The sequence below is a fragment of the Xenopus laevis genome, chromosome 6L, assembly GCF_017654675.1.
Source record: "Xenopus laevis strain J_2021 chromosome 6L, Xenopus_laevis_v10.1, whole genome shotgun sequence".
Lineage (NCBI taxonomy): Eukaryota > Metazoa > Chordata > Amphibia > Anura > Pipidae > Xenopus > Xenopus laevis.
Window position 1 is genome coordinate 118,814,575 of NC_054381.1, and position 27,152 is coordinate 118,841,726.

At 38.2% G+C, this 27,152-nt stretch overlaps 1 long non-coding RNA gene across 1 annotated transcript; it reads left to right on the forward strand.

The window, feature by feature from the left end:
• LOC121394723 lies at window positions 1-26,932 on the forward strand. The gene is made up of 5 exons (XR_005961972.1): window positions 1-87; window positions 16,596-16,739; window positions 18,267-18,376; window positions 23,169-23,297; window positions 26,569-26,932. It is a non-coding gene; the product is annotated as an uncharacterized LOC121394723 (long non-coding RNA).
• The last annotated feature ends 220 nt before the right edge of the window (window positions 26,933-27,152 follow it).

The following is a 27,152-nucleotide window of genomic DNA, read 5'->3' on the forward strand; positions in this document are numbered from 1 at the left end:
GAACAATATTAAAGCTTTATGTGAGTTCTCCGAGGAGCCAGCAGATTGGATGCCCTTGCAAAGGTCTGGGTCTCATTGCATGGAATGGTAAGTGATTCTTTAACCGATGATATGTGATTCTTTATGTAATGATAACTGATTCTTTATGTAATATGTTTATCCAATGCAAAGAAAAAAGGTCTTCCAAGATAATTTTTCTTTTTAAGTGTATGAACGGCTACATTGAACTGTGGGACAATGTAGCAATTTCAAGGATAGACAGACCTCTGGGGTGGGGATGGGACAATCAATCAACTTTACACATTACAAAAAGGCGAATTCAATATCCTCTGTTCTAAATGTATAATTTGCAGAAGCAGTAATATTCATATGGCTGTTAAAGTATGAGGAGATGGATGGGCGTTATAATATGTTATTTCAAATTTCAATTTATTCTTGCTGATGACAGTACTGTACTGGGAAAAGTGAACCTTTTCATGATCTCTCTTTGTAATTATTATCTCCTACCCCCCACATTTACATTATAAAGGCAAACGAGGTTCAGGGATCCTATTTCCAAAACATCCTTCATTTGGTGATGGAGCAGCTTTATTATTTGTGGTTTTTGAGTTTGAGTTTTATTCAGCAGCTCTCCAGTTTACAATTTCAGCAATCTGGTTGCTAGGGTACAAATTACTCCTAGCAACCATGCATTGATTTAAATTAGAGATTGGAATATGAATATGAAAGGGCCTACATAGAATGATTGATAATAAAATGTAGCAATAACTATACATGTGTAGCCTTACAGAGCATTTTTTTTATAGATGGGGTCAGTGACCCCCATTTGAAAGCTGGAAAGAAGAAGAAATAGGCAAATAACTCAAAAACTATAAAATATAAATAATGAAGACCATCTGCAACAATTAGGCAGGGTGCAAACTGCAAAAAAATGGAAGTGTACTCCATTTCCATTTTCATTCCATTTTTTCTGCATATTGCACCTGTCTTCATGCCTTGATTAACTGACACAGGTTTCCACACCCCGGAGCACAGAGACCTGCCTGTCATTCAGATCTGCAATTAGGGAATGGTGGTAAGGATATAGCTGGCCTCCACATTTCACCAGATTTTTTTATCCAGTGCAAGAAGTAAACACTGAATGTACACTAAGGGAGCATACTTTTGCAACCCTTCGTTTTTTTGCACTTGCCTGGGGTCATAGTAAATGGCCAATAAAGTCTGAGCATGTTTATCAGCTTAAGGGTTGATTTGGAAAGACCATCCTGAGGCCATCTTAGATGCCAAACCAAAAAATTCATCTGCAAATGCATCTTGTCAGAAGGTTGATGGTGCATCAACAGATGAGGAACATCTACTCTTCACTTTCTATAGTGAGTACTTTGTGTTGTCAACAAACAGAACAACAGCATATCTCCAACCCTCTGTATGGCCAATCATGCCATGCCTTTCCAACTGGCCTGCAGGCCAAATGGTTGGATACCCTTAATGGATGGTCAGCATATGGCCACCTTAAGACTAGTATTTACTGGCAGTAAGGAAGTATAAATTGTACATCAGTTCCAGGAAGTTCACTTCCCTATGCAAGCACAACAAGTAATAGTGATGATCACTTTTCCAGAACTAAAAGAAAAATAAATTTGTATTCCTAAAGTGCTCTAATCAACACAATAAACTATTTTTTCAGGTAAACACCTTTTCATTGCATGAGAGTATCCGATTACAAGTGCAAATGAGAGCATCTTAAAAATTAACTTGTCAAAACACGTTATATATATATATATATAGGCATGTTGCAACCACTTGGCATAATTATAACTGGTATGCTGTCTTGATCTGATGCACCCAAGTGTTGTAATTACTGAACCATTTTCATTTCAAGGACATAGAAGGAAACATCAGTAGGCAGTTTACATTTTTCTAAAATACAACCCTCTTTATATTATACAAACCAAAATTTGAAACCGTTGTGAGAAATTATGATTAATATCCGTAGGCCTTCAGCAGTTATTAAGCTGCAAGTTCCACCAGAAGCATTAGGGCATTAGAGGATCTCTTTTGTCTTCATTCAGGATCCTTGGACATTTGTAATAAAAAGTTGCCACTTGAAGCATTTGCACCAACATCTCTAATAAAGACGTTCATATGACTTTAATGTATGACTTTTATGATATTTTGTGCACAGGAGATAGATAGATAGAAGATAGATAGATAGATAGATAGATAGATAGATAGATAGATAGATAGATATCCTGTCCACACTTTTCAATTAACATACTTTTATTAGTTACATGTTAAAAACATAGAAAAAATACCATAAAAATTACTGACATGTCATTGGAGTATTTGTGACTTATCTGGCTCCGTGCCACTTTCTCAAGTGTTGACTTTGATACCATATCAAAATGCAGAGGATAAGTTTAGGAGAATGAGGAGACTGGAGATATTTTGCTCTACATAAATGGCAGATCTTAAACCAGACTGCATAGGGCCCAGCAGATTATAGGTGTGGAGAAGGTTAGTAATACGAGATCTTCCACTACTTTAGAGGCTAATTGTAAGAGAGAGATAGGGTGGGTCCAGTGTAGTCTTTTTAAGAATGGGCTTGACACAGGCTAGAGGGGAATTGAATATATGCGTAAAAGGTGGAGTAAGGGCAGGGGCCTTGTTTTAGTAATAGTGAGGGTATAGTATCAATTGAACAAGTTGTAGGTGGAGAGGACAGGAGGGAAATTTCAGACTCAGTAACAAGATCAAAAGAGTTGATGAGGGCCAGATTGAGATTATTGGGGTCTGTTGAGGAGTATGTTTTTAATGATGTCTGCAGGGTCCTGCAGAGTACAGGTATGGGACCTATTATACAGAATACTTGAAACCAGGGGTTTTCCAGATAAGAGATCTTTTTGTAATTTGGATCTCTATACACTGTCAACATTTTAAATGTTAAAAATTAGATTTTTTTTTTTTAAATTGGGTCAATGGGAGATGGCCTTCACGTAATTCAGGGTACTTTTACATAGTAACATAGTAAGTGAGGTTGAAAAAAGACACACGTCCACCAAGTTCAACCTTTTAGCTTTTTTTAACCTGCCTAACTGCCAGTTGATCCAGAGGAAGGCAAAAAAAAACCCCATCGGAAGCCTCTCCAATTTGCCTCAGAGGGGGAAAAAATTCCTTCCTGACTCCAAAATGGCAGTCGGACCAGTCCCTGGATCAACTTGTACTATGAGCTATCTTCCATAACCCTGTATTCCCTCACTTGCTAAAAAGCCACCCAACCCCTTCTTAAAGCTATATAATGTATCAGCCAGTACAACTGATTCAGGGAGAGGATTCCACATCTTCACAGCTGTAAAAAACCCTTTCCAAATATTTAGGAGGAACCTACTTTCTTCTATTCGGAATGGGTGACCTCCTGTCAGCTGGAAAGGCCTACTGGTAAATAAAGATTTAAAGAGATTATTATGTGATCCCCTTATATATTTATACATAGTTATCCTATCTCCCCTTAAACGCCTCTTCTCCAGTGTCAACATCCCCAATTTGGCCACTCTTTCTTCATACCATACCATACATTTTATCAGCTTAGTTGCCCTTCTCTGCACCCTCTCTAATACAATAATGTCCTGTTTGAGTGATGGAGATGTCAAATTCTAGATGGGGCCTTACCATTGCTCTATAAAGTGGAAGAATAACCACTTCCTGCCGTGAATCAATGCCCCTTTTAATACAACTCAAGATCTTATTTGCCCTTGATGCCCTTTTGGATAACAAGTTTCCATATAATGGATCCCATACCTCTATGTAGAAATGTTAGTGATTCATGTGGTGAGGGATGAAGAAGATAGTTGAATATGGAAAACAAGCATTGTGGGTTGGATTTTTTATTATTTTTGCGTGTACAACAGTAAATTGTGCTTCGGAAAGGGCAGAATTGAGGCATGACATAAAGAAGTTATAGTGAAGGAAGTCTACTTTTGTATGGTATTTCCACCAAAACACACTGCAGTTTGTTAGCAAGAGTACGGGAGTAGTGATGTGTCCCATTTCGCTTTGCCGAAAAATTCGTGAAACACATTGAAGTCAATGGATTTCAAAATAATTTTGACACCCAAAAGTTTTGACACAAGCAACAATTTTTATTCGCGCAACTCTTTTGTCCAAATGCATTAACATCAATGGGCGTCCCAATAATTTTTACACAAGCAAATTTTTTGTCCAAATGCATTAAAGTCAAAGGGCATCCGACGTGCGACAAGCATTAATTTTTTTGAAGCATCTTATTTTCCCACGCCGAATTTTCGTGCCAGCAACACGAAAACATTCGCCGTCTGAGAAATCCAGAAATTTGTCGCAAAACCATGCCTGGCCAATGACCAGGGGAGTAATATCTGAGGGTTTAGCCAGGGGCAGGGATTATGGGTGCAACTATATTGTGGCTGCAGAGAGTCATGTGTGCTGATAGTGGAAGATAGAATTGAGTTAGGTATTGACAAGTGAATCATGATTCAGGAAGAACTGCAGGAGGAGCGGTGTTATGGCATGGTCCTCCACTCCCACCCTCACACACATTAACAATGCCCTGCTTGTAAAAAAAAACACTTTTTGTTTTCTCTTTATAAATCTTGGCATTCAGCTTTTCTAAAAGGTTTATGTCTTCTATTGTGTGCCATCTGTGTAAGGTTTATAAATGAGTAATAAATAAAAATACAATGATAATAGAAAAACACATTTGTGTAGCTCTTGTTTACGTTTTGCACACAGTAAAATATTAATATGACAGGCTGCTCTGGTGCACTGGCTTCGATGAAAGAGAATACACTATTGGCTTTAGGTTTGCTAATGTACAATAAGAGACCTGAAATGAGCAGACATGCAATCCCAGTTTATGGAAATCACATATAATAACACGTTATAAGTTGTATCAAATCACCTATCTGACTATTCTGACAGCTGCAAACATACAGATGTCAGACCCTATTTATAGAGAGGGTACATTCACCCAATCAGAAGAGAATTTGCAACATTGGAAATAATATAATCCTCTATTTATTCTAAATAGCTATAAACAGGCAGTTCCCTGGGTTACATACGAGATAGGGTCTGTAGGTTTGTTCTTAAATTTGTATGTACAGTAAATTGAAACATATACATTTTCTTATTAAATGCAACTTAACATAGTATTTATTTTTACCTTTCTGTGCTCTGCAGTAGACAACACATGTCAGAGGGGATTGAGGCATGTGGCTTATTAAAGCTAAATGCTAGTAAAAGTCAAGCAAACCATAGTATGTTACTGTAACAGCCCCTTCTGTAAATGTGAGTTGTATGTTAGTCGGGTGTACGTAACTCGAGGAATCCCTGTTCATGTAAGGATACCTAAAAGGGCAGACAATGAATCCTTGTGGGAAACTGGAGTTTGTCTCTAAGACACTGCAATGTGGAACAGATACATGTAATGTACAGTATGTGTCTTTTGTTACTATTGTGACTCTGCACTAGTTTATCAGTCGAATAACTCCCAATCATGCATGCACATGATAAAGGCTAAGGCCACACATGGTGAATTCTCAGTACCTGGGCCAATGCAGTGCCGTTTATCCAGTGGGATCTTTTTTTGAGAAACATCATTTCCTACTTGTTTATATATATTTCATAAAGATCATCAACTAAGGGACATGTTTTTTTTGGGAGAATTTATACAGAGCTGACCTAATATGGATTTTGCAATGAATGTGTGCATCTCAAACCTAGTATAATTTCTCTCTGTGACTTTCTAGAGGTAACGTCTGAAATCAGTTTAGGACTAATTATCCAGAATGATTATGACCTGGGCATTTTTCTCTATAATGGGTCTGAATGTGGAGCACCATATCATAAGGCGATGCACTACATTTGCAAACAAAAAACCCAAATAGCCATGAACAGCAATTTCTGTTACTTTAGGTACTGTCCTATGATTACAAGGAAAAAGCAAAGCAGTAATATTCCTAGTACTATTATCATGTCATTTGATTCATTTGTGTCTCCTGCTTGCTAGCAGTGAAATAAATCATCCACTGTGACAGTGAAAAGTCATTGAGGAACTGTAACTTTTTTAACTTTGCAAGGTGGAACATGGAGGGGTGGTTGAGGAGCATATTTTCACAATGCACACACAGACATTGTGACAGTCAAACTCCATGGGGCAGATTTACCAAAGTGGCTGTAGCTAGCTAAATTTAGCCAGAAATCTCATCCGCAGGGACATCGCCAATTTACTAACAGGCTTAGAGGACAGTTCGCTAGTGAAACAGACCCTCTATCACAGTTTTGCGCCCTATCGCCAGGCGAACAATCGTTACTCCGCAAATTCACTAAAGTACAAATTTTACAGAACGTTACCCCTTTCGCCAGAGTTTCCTTCCCCACCTTAGACCTGGGAAACTGATAAGATGAAGCTACATCCTCCTTAATCTTATGTTCTGTATGCCAAAAAGTCATAAAATTTTTTAAAAATGCTGGAGTTTTCTCATATTTTAAAGCAGGATTGCCTTCAAAAGTTCTAACTATTAAAAAATGTTTGTAAAAAAAAATTTTCCAACCATTTGAGGGGCATTTCACATTTGCTTTAGGGTGGGCTCAAGTCTCGGACATAAGAGGATCTCTTTTGTCTTTAATTTGGACATTTCAAGCATTTGCACCAACATCTCTAATAAAGACGCCTATACAACCTATATCTACCCGCCATATTCCAATTAACATAAGCGTAAGAGTACTAACAAAATTTCGCTAGGCAGAATTGAACGCTAGCAAAAGATTGATAAAAAATGCTTGTGCTGACAAAATAACACTAGCGAAACTTCGCCAGCATTCGGCTGCTGAGACGCAACTTTGAATTTTAGTGAATTAGCGTAGTGGTAATGAATTTACAATTTAATATAAGTGGCGTGAATTGTGGTGGAGCGTTCAATGGTGAAAATTCGCCCTTTAGTGTATTTGCCCCCGTATGTGAATGCTATGGATACTATGGTTTTAATGTATTTGAAATAAAGTTGAATTTTACCTACTACAAGAGGCTTCCGGAGTGCTCGCCGATTTTCTTCATACTTCTAAGCACACACACCCTTGGCTACGGGTTCGGGGCGACGCACCTGGACCACTTGAGACGTCGGGTGAGTGTCATTCCCTTTTTCCAATAGTGGTTTTACGTAATACTCCACATTCAAGTGTTAGACCTGGGGTTTTTACACCCAGGTCACTTTTGTTACAGGGTGAGAAAGATTTTGTTACTCATCCGACGATTATATATTCATTAAATATTCTATTTTAGGACTGTGCAGCTTTAAATTCCCTTATCAACCCATATGTGAATGGACTCACTTGTCATCATCATAGATGATGGGCATATTCTCTTCCTTAACATACACAGCAATACCTGTTCCTTTCCAAGTGCCAAACTGTTTTTGCAGACATGATTGTAGCACAAAGATACAGTTGAACTACAAGTACACAAGTTAATTAAAGTGCCTCTTATTTAGTTATATTAGGCCAGGGTTGTCCAAACTTTTTGCAACGAGGGCCAGATTTGGTGAGGTGAAAATGTGTGGGGGGCCGACCATTCAGCCTGCAAGTGATCTTTCCTAGTGATGATTTTTTAGTGTGTAGAACACAACAGGTCAGTGTTGCTCACAAACAGCTCCATTCTTTAGATCTATATAAAATGTGAATTAAAGGACAGGTTCTGACCATTTCATCATAGCAATAAGCATTGCACGTTCTAACAGTTTTATGCAATCATGCGTCATTTTCCGTGTCTTGAATGTTTAAATTCTGACCAAAATTCTGACCATGCATCTGCAGATTGTGATATTCTATAGCAAATGACATTGTGCTCTTTATTCATTATGTTAATGCTAACATGCAGTGGCCATGCTCTAAATGCATATATTTTTATAAAGCACTTCATTTCCTTCTCTTTTTTGTTCAGCTGGTTTATATTGAGCGAGCAGATATGCCTTGAAGTAATTTATAAATGCCTCTGAGCACAAACATAAAGATCAACAGGTGACGCCTGTTCTCATACAAATGGGGTGGATTCCAATGTACGAAAACTAGCAGTACAATATCTGCGTAGAGATTTGAAAGAGGGACCTGAAATATGACACTGACTGAGATCGGTATGTACTTGCATGCATACCTCTCATTATCTTCTACAGAAGCTTTAATAAATATAAAATATTCTTGATAACCGTAATACAGGTGGCCATACAGTATCTGACCAATCAAACCTGGGCAGGGCAGCAAGACAAATACAGTACAAATGTTATGATTTCAGTCCTCATTGAAGTGAATGTTTACTAACACTGGTTGTTTTTGATCATTTAGGACACATCTAAATATATCAATCTGAATTTGGACATGGTTTGGTATTCAAAAAAGTTGCCAAGGTTTCATGGTTAAGCAAGATTTAAAAACACACAAGTCTTTACTTTATATCCACCATTATTAAACATTTTTTTTAATTACAATTTTCACAAGCCCTGAACATTTTGCATATTTTTATTAAATATATTTAGTTTAAAACGTAGTGACCATTTCAAGAGAATGTGAACTGTGGTAAATGTTATCACTTTATTAAAAATAAATGTTATCACTCAAAGCAGATCATTGTGTCAGCTAGTTAAAATGTATTCCTATGAGCAGTCAAACACCTATTCTATGGGGTGTTAGAGCTCAAAGCTGAACTCAACACACACCAACAGATCTTTAATCCTTGATGCAAGTTGCCAGGGGAGAATATTATTTATTTACAAATTAAAATGCAGTGTTCAAATGTATCATTTTTTCCCCACAATGTCAGAATCATTTTGTCAGGAAGGGGGAGTTACATAATGCACAATTGAGCCTGATGCCCAATTGGTGTCATTTCCATCACTCAAAATTCTACACTCGATTCTTTAGATGCAAGTCCACTGTTCATATTGCAGGGGAAACAGTAGAATTACATACAAATTACATACCTCCAACTGTCCCAATTTTGACAGTTTAAGCCGCAGTCCCAGATTGTTAATGAAATGTCCCGACTTTCTCTCTGATCTCCTGCACAGTCAGAAAAAGAAACAAAGGTTCTAAAACTTAATTGGCTTTTGGTAGAGAGCTCAGAATACATGGCAGGTGCACTTATAGATACATTTGTAACAATTTAAGATAAGCAAAGAAACACTTGTAACTATTTATGTTCTCTTGGGGAAACTTGCAGATTAAAGGGCAATTCAACTTTATTAGCAAAACTGTAATAAAACATAAAAGCTGACCCTAAAAACCCCAGAAATGTGTTCAAACTTTACATAACCTGACAAATTTTGTAAAATGGACATGGTAATTAGGGAGCGTAGCCATCAAGTGGGCATGGTCAAAAAATTCCCCGCACTGTACTCTGCAAAACTTTTTGTCCCTCTTTCTATTGTTACATGTTTTGAGGTGCAATTACTGCCAGCTTGAATGTAGCTGTAGGTCTAGGGTTTCTTTGCAAGTATAGGAAAGTGCAAGGAGCATCTTTGGGTGCAAGAACTTCTGCGGTTGCAGCTGTAAATAAGCCCTTGAATTTCACTTAAGAAAACTGCAATAGAAAAGAGAATGACTCACAGACTCAACTGCTGCAAAGTTTGTATTGTACAGTACAGCACTTCACTGCTACTGAATCATGGCCTGTTGTTAAAACAACACTTTTCCTAAAATAATATTAGTCACTATTCCATTTGCCTGTTTTAGTTCTAAATGCTTTTTGCATAATCATTTATTTAAGAAAAAAGCTAACATAACTAAATATAATGTTAAGATGAAGGAAGGAGTGAGAGGGCTTTTCCAGAGCGAAATCTGAAGCAACACTGCGGGTTCCACCTATACCTCAGGCATTGTCTGCTAGTACAAAGGATTGTATTTTTCCTCTTTCTGAATTCCTTCCAAGAAAGTTTTCAAAAAATGCACTTCTGTCTTATTCTACCTTCCCCTAATTATGTCAGACTCTGCATATTGTCTCTCTCACGTCAAGAAAAATACCTTCTGGAATCAGATGTCTGATCACATACACGCACAATAGAAACTTGAAATGTTCTCACTTTTCTATGTTAAATATCTGAGCTGGTATAATGAATGTGATACCGATATCTATTGGTGTGTCCTGGTCCTGATTTACACATGGTTTTATCATAGACATCAGATATGCTATTTTTTAAGCAGGTCATTATCATTGATCACAAAACATCCAATTATGGGAAATGCCTTCTCGTTAACATATCAGGCCTGATATTCAGTGCAAAAGTCTATGGCAATTTATTGAGTCTTTGCTTTCAAGTTCTGAACTGGTAGTTGACTGATCTACAGACCTGGTCTTATCACATAGGGGGCAACTGGACCATATTGGTGAGCTGCTCACCCCTAAATTGGGTCATGCTGGCTGAGAAGCCAGATGGCTATGGGACTGGGCAGGTAAATGGCACACTGTGGCCCACAAGCATTTCATAACAGCCCCTCACCCTCAAGCCCTGCACAGATTTTAACATCAATGATCCCAAGGCCTCATCCCCAGGTGGTTGCATGTACTCTTGATGTAATATGAAGAGCGTTGTCACAGTCTCCTCTCATCTCACTCTGGAGGGGGGGGGGCAGCCAGTACTGGAAGATATGCCACCAGGTCTGGACTGGCAATCTGTGGGTTCAGTCAAATGCTAAGGGGACTGCTTTAAGGTGCCATAGAAAGTTACTATTTATTGGGCTGACGGGGATTTTTGAGCCTCTGTGTACTTGAAATGTCAGGGCCTATTTTGAAGGCCAGCCCAGACCTGTATGTCACTCCATGCAGGGCCATTGGAAATGATGTCACTACACATCGAGCATGCATGTTATGTCTCGCCACGCCCCAGACCAAACACCCCCTTCCCCCATCTGTGCTGCCTATTTCATGGAAATATATCCTGCAGCAGGGAAAAAATTTTTAAAGAGTGCCTATGTGGTAAATAAGGCCCTAATTAGGCCCAATATTTTCAGTCAGCCTAAGGGCAGGAAAGCATGACGCGATTGGACCAGACACGTCGCAATACGACTAAGCGCGTGCGACGTGTCGGATGTTTTACATAAAACGGAAGTGAAGGAGAAATCACATGTTACAACTACATTGATCCGACTTTCGGATGAAAACACTGCAGATCAGACTAATTGCTAATTTATTGTTATGGCCAATTACCTCTGCCGCACACCTATCTGGTTCTGATGTAGCTCCTAACCAGAGCTGGCTTCATAATATAGAGCCACTTAGCTCCCCCCGTGTGACCCCACCCTTAAAAAAGCAAAAGCTGTCAGTAACAGAAGATTTCTTTAAATCTTAACATTACAAAGTAAGCAGGTTGTTTAACCCATTTATTAAAGGGATTTTGTCATGATTTTTATGATGTAGTTTTTATTTATAAATTACACAGTTTGCACTGCAAATAATCAGTCCAATATCACTCCAACCTGCAGTACAGCAGTAAAGAGTCACATGACTGGGGACACCTGGGAACCGGTCAATATGTCTAGCCCCATGTCAGATTTCAAAATTAAATATAAAAAAATCCGTTTTCTCTTTTGTTTGCTGGAGCAGCACTTTTAACTGAAGCATATTTTTTTTTTTTTAAAAAAAAAACATGTTTTCCCATGACAGTATCCCTTTAATTACCGAGGAAAGTGACAAATTACTAAACAAGGTTTATATAAGACCAACATTCACATCTACCAGAGTTTGTTTGAAAAAATGGATTGTGGATCTGTGTTGCTGGTGCTACAGACCTGACACTACACACAGTCAGCAATACAGGAATTAGCATAAATACAGGGTTCATCACTGTACAAACAAGCAAAAGTCATAAATATGGGTTTATAAATAAAAGTGCTTTTTAGTGGTAGCTGCCATTGATAAAGCTTAGAAATCATTTATATTGGAAATATTTGGTTATTAGGGAAGGACGAATTTGACCCGTTTCGCGAAAAATTTGCAGCCGGCGAAATGCCGCTGATGCCCATCAAAGTCTATGGGCGTCAAAAAAATGTTGTTGTGCGGCAAATTTTTTTTGACGCTCGCCAAATTTTTTTTGTCGCACGATGCCAAACAAGTCTATGGGGCAAATTCACTAACATTCGTAGTTGCGCCAGGTGCAACTTTGCCGCGCTTCGCCGCACTTCGCCACACTTCGCCAGGCGTAGTTTCGCCAGCGCTCCGCAAATTCACTAAAATCCGAAGTTGCGCATAGAGGTAGCGTAAGATTGCGAAGTTGCGCTAGCGTTGATTCGCTAAGTGAAGCGAAGTTACGCTAGCGAAGGCTAATTTGCATACGGCGCCAAATTCAAATTTCAATGGAGGAATACGTATCAGCACTACAAATGTCTAGAAAACCTTCAAAACATCAAATAAAAATTTTATTTTGCCCTACACATGCCCACTGTATAGGTAAGTTGCCATGAGTCTGAAATGTAGGGGGGAAGGAGGGGAGCCCCAAAAATTTTTTCGATCTTTTTCAGCCTATCACCCATAATGTAGAAAACACGCCAGCGTTTTTTGGGACTTAGAAAAAATTGTGACTTTTTTTGAAGCAATCCCTATCTACTCTATTGCGCTTTGCCTGGTCCGAGGTGGCGAAGGAAGTCTAGCGTAAAAGGTAGCGTTCAGTACACTGCGCGCGTTAGTGAATTTGCGTAGTTACGTCCGTATCGAAAATTCGCCAGGCATAAGGGTGCGAAGTAACACTAGCGAATCTACGCCAGCGTTCGTTAGTGAATTTGCGAAGTAACGAAAATGCCCAACGCTAGTGAATTAACGCTAGCGTTCGGCGCTTCGGCGTTTAGTGAATTTGCCCCTATGGGCGTCAATTCTGTGGCGAACCAAGGAAAAAAAATTTGCCCATCCCTATTGGTGATATACAGTATATTGCCTTTGTGAAATGTGGAAGGTTCTTGGCAAAATGTTTACATAGCACAGGACACACATTTTACAGAGATACCTTCCTCAAACAGTCCGGCAGCTTCTGTAACTGACCAAACCAGCTTAGTCACTTTCAGGGAGTGTCTTGTCTTTTAGACATTGGGTGTGTAAGTCTCGGGTCATGTGCCAGCTCCCAAAACTTGCAAATCATGTGAAACACAAGAATCATAATCAGAGCACAGACAAGAAAGGGCCAATAAAATGATCCTGACACCAATAGCGAATAGAAATATGAATTAAAGAGTCATAATTACAGTACCTGTAAACTGCTTTATTTTTTCAAATCCTTTGGGAATGTGTGCCTGACAAAATTACACACTGTAATTATTACTTCTTATGTTATACTGTACATTATGAGAGCATGACTCTGGTGGCTCTTTACCGTGATAAAAACTCCATTTTAGGGGTTTTAAAGGAACAGTAACACCAAAAGAAAAATAAAAGAGTATCAAAGTATTAAAATATAATGTACTTCTGCCCTGCACTAGTAGAAGTTCTGTGTTTACTTCAGAAAGACTACTATAGTTTATATAAACAAGCTGCTGTTTAGCCATGGAGACAGCCATTCAAGCTTGAAAAAAAAAGAGAAAAGGCACAGGTTACATAGCACATAACACCATTATATTCTACATATCTTATCTATTATCTGCTATGTAACCTGTAACGTTTCTCCTTTTTTTCCATATTGAATAGCAGCCCCAGTGGTTACACAGCAGCTTGTTTATATAACCTATAGTAGTCTTTCTAAAGCAAACACAGAACCTTTACTATTGCAGGGTACAGTACATTATATTTAAATTGCTTTGATACAATTTAATTTTATGGTGTTACTGCTTTTTTAGGTGGAGGTGAATGCGGGGGGTAAGGGGCAATGGATCTTCTATTTCAGGTGGCCTCAGGCATATAAACATTTGCCCAAGCATAGTAACCCATAGTAACCAATCAGCTTTCAAACAAATGATCAGTGAACTGGTTGCTATTGGTGACTAGACCTATAGCACATTCAAATATTACCCTCAAAGTTTCTAAACTCAATAACACCTTTGCTGTCCAGAATTTGCCCCCCCCCTCATAAATGTTATTATCTCGAATCTTGTTGTTTCTAAGCCAATAACCTGATTGACAAGGGTGTTATTTGCCTAATTCTGATCACTAATATACTCTACTAGTTCACCTACAGGTCCAGATCCTAATCTCCTATCCCAGTGTCTGATTTTTAATCTGGCATGAGATGCAGAGTGCGGTAATGCTCCATATGTGATTGCTTTACTGCCACAGTTACAGGCACTGCAATGCCCCACTTAAAATAGAGCTCCTTTGTATTATGTACCCACCACATCTTCCTAAATTGCACGATTTAGATAAAGCTTACATGGCTCCTACAGACTGCTCCCATGAATACAGTGCTGCCTGCATTCAGCAAAGCTAATTCAGAAAGGGTAGATTATACACCAACAAGTTTACTTTGCACTGTGCCCCTCCATCCTGCAAAAATACAGCCATTCCCCAAGACAAATGTGCCCAGTAAGGGGAATAATCACCAGCAGAAGAGCAAAGCACACAATACGGTGCTATATTTTGTCAATCAAGGAACTTCTTTTTATACTAAAGAGCAGGGCCCCCCTTGACAGCGACGAAGCCGTGCCGCCCTTCCGAAGTCACAAAAACAGGCGAAATTGAAAAATTGAAGTCCCGAAGCGACAAAAAGACCCAAAGTCACGAAAAGAACCAAAATTGAAGTCCTGAAGTGGCAAAAGACCCAAAGTCACGAAAGGAGGCGAGGTTGAAGTCCTGAAGCGACAAAAAGACCCAAAGTCACGAAAAGAGCCAAAATTTAAGTCCTGAAGTGGCAAAAGACCCAAAGTCACTAAAGGAGGCGAGGTTAAAGTCCTGAAGCCACGATTTCAATTCTTCTGAACACCAATGTGTGTTTTTTTATTTTTTTTAATCCCCTGGTCACCAATATATTATATTAATACTCTAAAGGCCCCTGGCGCCAATGTGTTTTTAAAAAATATTCTTTGGGGCCCCAATTTTTTTTTACTTGTAAGGGGGGCCCTGGCACCAATGTTTTTTTTTTTTAAAAAAAAAAACTTTTATGGGGGCCCTGGCGCCAATTATTTGTTTTTTTAACTTACAATGGGGCCCTGGTCATCAATTTTTTTTTTTAACTGGTAGGGGGGCCACCAATTATTTAAAAAAATTTATTAAAAAAAAAACTTTTATGGGGGGCCCTGGCACTACAGGTTTTTTAACTTATAAGGGGGCCCTGACCATTAATAGGTTTTTATAACTTATGTGTGTGGGGGGGGTACCTTTTGTAGTGCTGATGTCTGTGTGGTCTTTTAATTGTGGTGTGGAGTGGGCGGGATCTGGGCTGGGGCTTGGGGGCCAGGTGGGCGGGCCCCGTGATTTCTGACGGCGGCCCTGGTCCCGGTACAGGGTGCAAGGACACAATGTAGATCTGGATACATGCCTTGATGTATTGTTACTTCCTGGGTGCTCATACCAAGCAACTGACTTGCAATTAGTGAATAACACAAATACATTATTTAGATTACACACGGCAGTTATAAATATGGTGGATTTATAACAACAATTTACAAATTGCACCAGTGAGGGTGTTGTATTTCTGGGGAAAGTACTGCAATTTGGGTAAAAAAAATTTCACACGCACTTGCATTTGTAAATGAGCCTTCTGATGTTGCTACTCTGTTTGCTTCAGTAGACTCATCTCTCTGGGTAACAGGAATACCAGGATGTATGATGCACCATATTTAGTTAAATATAGGGGGGAAGTATAACAAGAAAGGATCTAAAACTGAAATTCTAGAACAAAGTGACGTGTGTCCTAGGGACATGTAAATGTGCATTCAGTATAATTCACTGTACTTTTCCCAGAATGGTGCTAGATAGCTAAGTGCTTACCTACAGGCTGCCACACCCTCACAAAACACTGAGTGATACATAAAACATGCAAAGGCAAGCTGATACACATCATTCAATGCATAACACCAGTTTGTTTATCAAAACCCATATCCTTTTTCGATATCTATTACGTTTGTACATACTGTCTAGTAAGAAAGTCATAATCTCGCTACTGAATGCCATAGTCTAACAAAAGGTTTTATAAATAAATTTAAACAATTCAGATTTTGTACAAAATTGAAGAAAAAAAGTAAAAGAAAGAACAAAAGGGAAGAAATTGGAATTTTAAGCCACTTTTTAAAACAAACTGTAAATGGCTTATTTGTAAATGTTACTGAAATTGGTTTACATTACTGCTCCACTGGTTTTGACTCCTGAAACTGTAGCAGAGGCTAGCTAAATAGCAGACCAGAACTGACTTCTGCTATATTTTTTCCAGATTGCAACCAAAGAACAGACAGTAAAACAAAATTTTAGTAGTGGGGAAAGAGAGCAGTGGGTCTTATGTCCTTGGTTAAAATACTCAAGCAGCGAATTTGCAGTGAAAATGAAAGAGAATATCCAAATTTTGTTAACTATAGCAAATTGGTTAAGGTTATATAGTCAAAGGGATACTATTAATTAACACATACTTACTCTTACTCTTATCTTGCATTTTATTTCTATTTTTTAGGTCCATCACAACACTGCAGCTATGGAAATTCACACCATTTCGCCACATATCAATAAACCTCAATATAATTTCAGTGACACTGGGTTGAGGTTTCTTGGTTGCCCCGTCTCCAAGTCAACTTCATTATATGAAAGCGGATTAAAGGTATACTGTCATGGGAAAAAAAAAATTTCAAAACGCATAAGTTGATAGTGCTGCTCCAGCAGAATTTTGCACTGAAATCCGTTTCCGTTTTTTTTTTATATTTCATTTTGAAATCAGACATGGGGCTAAATATATTGTCAGTTTCCCAGCTGTCCTCAGTCATGTGACATGTGCTCTGATAATCTTCAGTCACTCTTTACTGCTGTACTGCAAGTTGGAGTGATATCAACCCCTCCCTTTTCCCCTAAGCAGCCTTCCAACAGAACAATGGGAAGGTAACTGGAATGCAGATCCATAACACAAGATAACAGCTCACTGGTAGATCTAAGAACAGCACTCAATAGTAAAATCCAGGTGGTCCCACTGCGACACATTCAGTTACATTACTAGTAGGAGAAAAGACAGCATGCCAGAAAGTTCTATCCTAAAGTGCTGGCTCTTTCTGAAAGCACATGACCAGGCAAAATAACCTGAGATGGCTGTGTACACACCAATTTTATAGATAAAAGAAAAATACACTTGCTGGTTCATGGATGAAATCTTATATTGTAGAGTGAATTATTTGCAGTGTAAATAGAGTAATTTAGTAATTTAGAGTAATTTAAACATAAAAACGACATCATAAAAATCGACATAACCCCTTTTACAGCTTCCTCCTCACTGTAAAAATCAACAGAACACTGTGTTATCACTGGCAAGCCTCCCAGGGACAATATATCAGAGTAAGTGTAAATATAATAGCAACCAATTAACAATCTGAATATTGAACTTTACTGCACATGCCTGATTCTAAGGGCTAAACTATACGGGAGGTTTTGTAGGTTGATCACATCCTACAAGTTGGATGTAGTTGCATTGGTCAAAATATAATGGGACTGATACAAAAATCTGATGTGTAAACTAGAAGAAGGAAGATTCGCCATCTGATGCAATGTGGATGTTGAAAGGCAACAATGCATGCTGCATCTTCATCCAACAAGATGAAATCTAATGGTGTCTGACAGACTTTTTCTTCTCATTAAAAACACATTGAATGTTGGATGTAGCCGCATAAAAAAAAACATCTGACTTTATCTGATCCAACTGTAGTTTAGCCCTAAGCCTGCCATGGGACACCTGAGAAAGGGAAGAAACAAGGTTGGACTAGTGTAGCCCTACTTTTTTCATTGTATATATAAAGAGCACCAGACAAGGAAAAATGTAGTGTTAAAATCACTGGGGGTGGGTACCTTACATATTAGCACCCCAGGTGAATTTGATCTGGGTCAAATAATTTAATCAACCCAACCAACCAAATCCCAACTTGAGCCACCTCTTTTAAGTAACCACCTGGACCCTTTATGGTACCACCCCTTGCACTTCACTACCCCAGTTTAAACAATTTATTACAACTTTATATTTGACATGGGCAGTAAATTAAAAATGATCATATTTAATAAAAAACTAAATAAGCATACTTTTATAAAAGTTGATTCTTTTTAAAAAGCTTTAGAACCCCTTATTAATAAAAACGTTTTCACTTTTTAGGGCTCCTGGGGGCCCAGATGAAGAATACGCATTATATAATGTAAAACTAAAATCAGTGGACCTCAGCTGGAACTGAGAAGCAGCTAAAAAAAGACTCAACCAGAGAAAAGGTAAGAAAACACTAAAAAATTATATAATGTATTGAGAGTATTCTTTTCATTGCGTAACTCCATGTTATTTTCAAGATGGCTTCCTATGTCTTCTAGATATTTTAATTATTTCTTAATAGGTTAAAAGTAAGCAACTACTTTTTCATAAGAGACCGTTCAACATATTCATTTTTAAAATGTGTTTTGCTCTAGTAACAAGGCTGAGATACCTTCTCATACCTTCTCCATGTGGCTATATGTATACTATGTATGGGGAGGGGCTAGCCCACTAGTGACTATTTGTTTCAGGTTACATGGTTTTGTGCCTGTAACTATCTTACACAGAATGAGTTTACAGGAACCAGAAATGTTATGCTGATTTCCACTGATTTCAATGTTTTGAATATAAAATATTGTCCTTTCTCCATGACTGTGTACATGGAGTACCAAAATCTGCTCAGCAGACTGAGCCGGTTTAAGTATTATCAGTTTCAGAAGACATTGTAAGGCACAGGTAAATAACAAGCAATTAAACATAACCATTGCATTGAACTAAACAATAAAAGGACCCCAAGCCAAGCTTGATTTATACGACTGTTTCATCAGCTAGTCGAGATAATGTATATCTCAGGTGTGGCATATGAGTCATTTCAGCATCTTGACAACCCATCTGTTTTCTTTTGTGCACATTGCTTTGTAGCTGAAGGGGAATATTCACAAAATGGTTTAGGTTAGTAGAAAAGAAAATCAATTTTTTTTTTCAAAAGCACCTGCATGCCTATGCATTAGAAATGAATGATGACAGTGAGCCATTCCCTGATCATTGCACACTACTGCAAGAGATAATAGTTGATGGAGAAGTCACTCAAAATAAATAAGAATGTCTCCATTTGTAATATACAGGGCCCCCGTTATGGCTGCAACATGTAAAGTGATACATACTGGGGAGATGACCACCACTGGGGTAACACTTATATCCCATTCCCAAATCCTGGCCATAGACAAGGAGACAAACTTGGACAGAGAAGCCATACTATCCAGCAGTTAGTTAAACTGTAGGGATGGAACTTTGGGGGTTCAAAAAAGCAGGCAGGAGTCAATCAATTCGTATAGTAAGAGGAAAGCACTCCAAAGTAGCAAAACGTTGTAATTGTGTTTATTAAAAGACTATTATACAACATGTTTTGGGTCTTACATACCCCTTTTTCAAGTGTCAGGAGCGGGCAGGAGTGTTCAGTCTAAATGTCAGCTGGGTTCTAATTTGGGGTTAATGGTTATTTCTTCGTTTAACTATAATAAAACAATGTTTTATCTAACTGTGATGTTATTATAAGCTAATATAATAGAAGCCTGAGCAAATAATAGCCCCTAAAGGAGAGCTTGAACAGGAAAATTAGAAATCCTCTGATTGCAGGGTATTTTTTATTGAATAATCAGTAGTGATGGGCGAATCTGTTTTGTTTCACCGAAAAAATTGTGAATTTACCGTGAAATGTCGAAAAATTACCGAAACGCATTAAAGTCAATGGGCGTCAAAATAATTTTGACGCTCACATCAATTTTTATACTATTTGGTCCAAATACATTAAAGTCAATGGGCGTCCAAATAATTATGGCGCCAAATTTGACATGCCACACTGGGCATATTATAACAGCAGCTGTGTTAACCGCCTTTATAATAATTCACTTTACTAATACACTGCTTTCCATTCTGGTGAATAATAAATCGCTGTTCTTTTTGCACTCCATACTTTCATAAATCTTGCATCACATAAAACTATAATATCCTGAGCACAAGATAAAGACGCAAATCTGGTAGAGTTGAAAACATAAACGGAAATGTTTTATAAAATAAAAGGGCTTATGAACTAACCAGTGTGCCAATGATTTCAGAATTTCAGCAAGCAAAGAGAATGTTAGAAACAGATAAGGCATAATGTTACATGGAGACAAACATTTTCTGTGTTTCCAATTTATTGCTCATAAAATCTTTGTCATTTAAAGATACAATGCAACACGGATCTCACTTTTATGGTTATAACTTTATTCACACAGATAATTATTCGCCTTTAGCTCTCACTTGTTACAGTGCACTGGAAATAAATGACATTTGCAGCAATATTTGTGACTGCATGAAAATAAGGAGCATCTTTTATTTGCACTTTTAAGACTTTTATTTGCTAAATTGCACATTTATCTCATAATTAAAATAAAAAAACCTTGACCAAACTCCCATACCAGATTTTGCCTTATTTATTAATAAAATAACTCGAATAAATCAGATGGGGGAAAAAAACCAGAAAGAATTCTTTCAGGGTTTTGTCCGAAAACCCCATATATATATATATATATAAACAAACTGCTGGATAGGTGCACTCAGAAAACAATGGAAATGCCTAGGTGCTGGAACATATATCAATATCAATAGGGCAAAGAAATCCGCACTCATAGGTCTTTTGTGATGAAAAAATGGCTTTTGCTCTCTCTCTCTCTCTCTCTCTCTCTCTCTCTCTATATATATATATTTTTTTTTTTGTATAGCGCTCCTTAAGGGCAAAACACTGTACAGCAGAACAATAAATTAGTAGAAGACAAAGGGGGGTCATTACAATAATAAGTACAAATAAGTATAAAAATACAATACACATACATATAAAGTATAGTTACAATACATATTAAAGAGATACTGACACCCAAATAATATTTTTTTTTATTCTATAACATTGCCTTTGAATGCTATATTATAATTTTGCCATAAAAGTATTTGCTTGATGCTTTTACATTACCTGTCTTACCCCCATGTTCCTCTATGAGGGTGCTGACATATTTTTGCAGCCCTAGTCTGTTAGCATTAGGAACTCTAACTGACAATTTGAGTAGGGACAGTCAGGCAGAACAGTCAGGTTTAGGAACTTCAAGTAACAATAACTAACAAAAGCAGAACAATCAGTGAAAAATGATCAGTATGACCTATAGGTAACTTTTAATGTAGATTAATGTTTTGAAAATAAAATTTTACAGACTTATACATGACCTTCACAATTCTGAGATAGTGGATTTTTGGATTCGGCTTTTTGCAGCATCGAGGTATAAATTTCGAGAAATTCAAGTTTTTGGCCAAAAAACCTTGACCAGAAAAAAAATCAAGTTTAGTAAATAACCCCCTTAATATTTAATTGCCCAGACTGGAAATCTGTGGATTCTGGCAAATGCCAAAGTGGCTGTTGTAGGATGCCAAAGAGAATAACTATTTAGTTAGGTGAGAGCTGTTTGAGCCTCTGTGTACTTGGAATGCCAGTGCCTATTGTGAATTCCAGTCCAGATCTGAGGCACAATAAATATGTATGAAGAAGAGGTCTTTCCTCAAGGGTGTCCAAGTAAGGGTAGAATGCTAGAAAGCTCCATAATCCACTGAATATTCACTGTGAAAGCAGCAAAGAAGCACGTATAGTGACTCAACCTGCATCTCTTCAATTGTTAAACTACACTGGCTTAGGTTACAATGTTCAGCATTAGGTACTGAGCTTGCCCCATGAATACAGAATTGCCTGCTTTCAGCAGCACTTTATTCATAAGGGTCAGGCAGAGGAGGCACATAGGCATCTTAATTCCATTTCCATTTGCCTACTAAGTTGTCATTCAGATATGCAAGTTAGAGAGCACCATTGGGCGCAAGGTGAAAAACAGACCATCTGCAACTTAGCAGACAGTAAGGACAGGGTTGCCCTGTACCCAAGGTCCTACGCTCTGTACCTCAAGCCGGATTAAAACTAGCAGTACAACTATGCCCCGGAAGCAAGTGCTGTATGAACACTAAGGGACACAAGTTATCAGCTGTGGAGGGGTAAGTAGGTAAATCAAATATGAGCATCCATAGCCTGAGTCATATGTAGGGCAGTCCTACTTCATAAAATAAAAAACCCCAAACAAGTGTTTCAGCCCAGACGCAACAATCACTGATGGAAAGATACATACAGAACTGGTGCTTGACTTCTTCCAACAATGTATAGGAGTGCCTGTGCACAGGTATTTGTTTAGTATTTACTGTAATTTCTGTTGACATATTTATGCACTGTTCCCTTTATTTGGCATATGTTCTGTATGTATCACATACCTTTATATGACACACAGTTACCAACTACCCCAGCCACCTTTATACATAACCAAGCAACCTTTATTTATTAAAGGGGAACTCCACACAAACATAACATATGCTTTTTGAAAAGTAAACTTAATTTCAAGCAAGTTTGCATTATACATCAATTGAAACATATACAGACTTTTCATGATTGTGGTTTCGTAAGCCTAGCCCCCTGCTCTCCTGCTGATCTGTCTGACTACTTTGCTGAGCTGGCTGACTACTGTTACTTTGCATCAACAGCCAGCTGTCCTCAGCCTGCATCCTCCAAACCCCACAATTCCCTGCACATGTGATTTCAATAAGGAACGGAACATCATAGTGCAATGCATTGTGGGGTATGTAGTTCCTGCATGCTGTCTGTAAGCTGTAAAGTAGTTGTTACAATTTGTAACATCAGTGTTTAGTCCCTCCTTCCCTGCCAGGATTTCAAATGATGCAGAAAGAGAAGAACTGTTAAACAGTTGGATTTCAGCATACAAAATGGCATTTATTCATAGTTTTTGAAGAAACAGGTAACTATGGTGCGTATATTAGGGGTTTCTCTGTTATGCAGGCCTCTTTGTCAAATTTTGGTTTGGAAGCCGGAGTTCCCCTTTAATAAATAAGGGTATTTATTATCAGAAAAATTGAGTGTTTTGTTGACAAGGCTTACTTGTTTATTTGGGTGTTTAGAGTGAAAGCAACTGACTGTGGAGTTTCTAGATGTGAGTCAGAACTGACGGTGTGTTCCTACCCAGCCTGGGATGATGTCACTGTGCATACCAGACACTATGGTGAGAGAAACCACGTACAGTGTAGAAGGTGGGTGCTGCTGATTTTGCAAATCCAAATAGTCCAATAGATAGTGATGATTCTCTTACTGCATAAAGTACAAGTATGGGATCCATTATCCAGAAAGTTCCGAATTACGGAAAGGCCCATAGGCTCCACTTTATCCAAATAATCCAAATTTTAAAAAATGCTTTCCTTTCTCTATGTAATAAATAAACAGTACATGGTACTTGATCCAAACAAAGATATAATTAATCCTTATTGGAAGCAAAACTAGCCTATTGGGCTTATTATGGGTTATCGTGTTGATTTTTGGTAAAAACTCACAAATTCGAGTTGGGAATAATCCAAACTCAAATTCGAATTTTAGATTTATCATACCTGGACCCTGGGTAAAATTCAAATTTGACTATTCGCCACCTAAAACCTGCCAAGTTCATGTAAAAGTCAATGGCAGAGGTTCAGTGACCTATTTGAAGATGTTAATAGCCTTCCTGACATTCAAATTTTTTTCGGAGTTTTTAGGTTGGTATTATTTGTTTTAGATATTCGATTTTTTTCTTAAAGGGGAACTCCACATAAAACATAACTTAAGCTTTTTGAAAAACAAAACATAATTTCAAGCAACTTTGCAATATACTTCAATTAAAAAATATGCAGATTTTTTCATGATTCTTAATGGTTTGGAACAGTTCCCTAAGCCTAGCCCCCTGCTCTCCAGCTGATCTCTCTGACTATTTTGCTGAGCTGGCTGACTACTGTTACTTTGTATAAGCAAGCAGCTGTCCTTAGGGCAGGGGCAAACAGGCAGATTCGGGGAGATTTAGTCGCCCGGTGACTAATCGCCTCTTCTTCGGGGCGACAATCTCCCCAAACTGCCTTCCCCCTGCTAAAATGAAAAATCGCCTGCGCCAATGCACTAGCGGCGCTTCAATTTCCGAAGCTTGTGAGGAAACCTCGGGAGACTTCGGAAAACGAAGCTCTGCAAGTGCATTGGCGCAGACGATTTTTCATTGAAGCAGGCGGAACACACGGGGAAGCAGTTTGGGTTGATAAGTCGTCCCAAAGAAGTGGCGATTAGTCGCCGGGAGACTAAATCTCCAGGTGTGCCCTTACCCTTAGCCTGCATCCTCCAAACCCCACAATTCCCTGCACATGTGATTTCAATAATGAACAGAACATCACAGTGCAATGCATTGTGGTTTATGTAGTTCCTGCATGCTGTCTGTAAGCTGTGGAGAAGTTGTTACAATTTGTAACATCAGTGTTTAGTCCCTCCTTCCCTGCCAGGATTTCATATGATGCAGAAAGAGAAGAACTGTTAAACAGCTGAATTTCAGCATAGAAAATGGGATTTGGTCATACTTTTTGAAGAAACAGGTAACTGTGATGGTTATTTTAGGGGTTTCTGAGGTATGTGGGCCTCTTTATCAAATTTTGGTTTCGAAGCCAGAGTTCCCCTTTAAATAAGATACTATTCGAATTTAGAGGTCATTCGAGTTCATTTGAGTTAAAAAGAAACTCTAATTTTTGACCTTTGATCTGCCCCATAATGTTACCATGATTTTCTAGTAGACCTAATGTATGAAGATCCAAATTATGTAAAGATCCGCTATCCGGAAAATCCCAGGCCCGAGCATTCTGGAAAAAAAGTCCCATACCTGAAAAGCTCCAAATGTTGCAGAACTACAGCTGTCAGTATATCCTAACACTTAACAGGTGAAGAGGCAGAAACTTCAGTTATGTGTCCTGATGGTGTTCATCACAATTTAAGGTATACCTTTAATGGTGACTCCCTCAGATCAGTCTTAGATAACTGTGTTAGGCACATCTGATTGATCCAGGTCACCGTTCCATTCGCCATTGTGAGTATACCCTCTGTGTTCACTGTCTGTAGGATTACACTGCAGTTTAGTGATGAAACCAGACACCTATGTTGCTATGATCCACATAATTGGTATGTAATGCAGAATACTATTTGAGGGTTTGATTCTGTAGTCAGTTACTTGTTACCAGTTACTCTGTTTCTCAGGAAATCATTATTAAGGTGACCACAAACACATATCAATTGGCCGAAGTATGGTCCAAAACCAATCACTCCCTAATTAGTATCTGGTGGGGCTTGTCCATCAAACTATGGATGCAGTACTCAACTGGATGTTCACTGATGGTTCTGCATGAGCCCCCAAGTGATCGAATCAGTAGCCCCAGGATCAGATTGTTGGGTTTGCACAATTTTGGCCACTACTTGACTGTTTTATCATAATTTGGATCAAGTATAAGGTACTGTTTTATTATATTACTGAGAAAAAGAAAATCATTTTAAAAAATTTGGATTATTTGGATAAAACTGGGTCTATGGGAGATGGCCTTTCTGTAATTCGGAGCTTTCTGGATAACGGATCCCACACCTGTACAGAGAAAATCATTTTTAAAAATTTGAGTTATGTTATTATAATGGAGTCTATGGAATATGGCCTTCTTGTAACTGAGCTTTCTGGATAAGAGATCCCATACATCTATGAGGAAGGTGTACGCTGTACAAGAAACTCCTTATGCACGGCACTGGCAGCACTTTTATAAGATGCTCTATTTCTGGTAACTCATTGCAACCAATGAGTAGTTAGTCTTTGCAGGCGTGCTGTTAAAGGGATTGTTCGTCTTTAAATTAACTTTTAGTATATTCTGAGACAGTTCGCAATTGGTTTTCATTTTTTATTATTTGTGTTTTTTCAGATATTTAGCTTTTTATTCAGCAGCTCTTCAGTTTGCAGTTTCAGTAATCTGGTTGCTAGGGTACAGATTAACATAGCAACCATGCATTGATTTGAATAAGAGACAGGAATATGAATAGGAGAGACCTAAATAGATAGATGTGTAATAGAAAAGTAGCAGTAACTATAAATTTGTAGCCTTACGGAACATTTGTTTTTAGATGTGGTCAGTAACCCCTGTTTGAAAGTTGCAAACAGACAGAAGAAGACGGCAAATAATTCAAAAACTATTAAAAACAAAAAAATTAAGGCCAATTGGAAAGTTGCTTAGAATTAGCCATACCATAACATACTAAAAGTTAACTTTAAAGAGCAAGCAACTAATTGGCTGCTGAGAACCAACTTGGAACCTATATTATTACCCAATTAGACTACCTGAACCTTTGTTTAAAAATGTTTTCACTTGACCTTATTCAATGCAGCATTAAATATCTCTAAATACAGCATTATGTATTGAGTGTAAGGAAACAGAACCCTATCCCCAGAAACCCTAAGCTAACACTCACTTACCTTCTGGTTTCTTACAGCACAGAATGGGAAGATTTCAAGACCTCCAGTTCCAATCATCATAAGGTGCCCAGAAAAGCTCGCCTAGGAGTAGTGGCCTGGAGCTCCAACTAGACCAGACATATTCATTTGCTTTTGTCCAGCCTAACGAAGCTGCGTGTGAAGCTCAGCATTAACACCCATGTGAGAACTCCGCCGAGTGAGCTGCCACTGGAAGGGTATCAGAATAGGTATAAACTTACCACCGGAATCATGAAATGTATATTCAAGACATCTTGCATTGTGACTGCTATAAAGGAGCAACTGTCATTCTGCAGGTGATTACTTTGGGACAGACAGCGCTACCAGCCAGGGTACTGCATCATATATTTTGGCTTCTTCATTGCACTGACTGAACTTTTTTTTTTTGTAAATTCATATTATGTATGTTTGTCTGAGGCTAGTGCTGCAGGGGTACAAAATGTCAATTTTTTCTTCCGCTAAACTTTTATCCTTCTTATGTGTAGATCAAGATAAAGAGGTGCTCAAATGTTAGCTCTGCTGCACTTAAAGAGCTTTCATCACATATCCACAAAAATAGTAACAAATGGCACACTCACTTCAC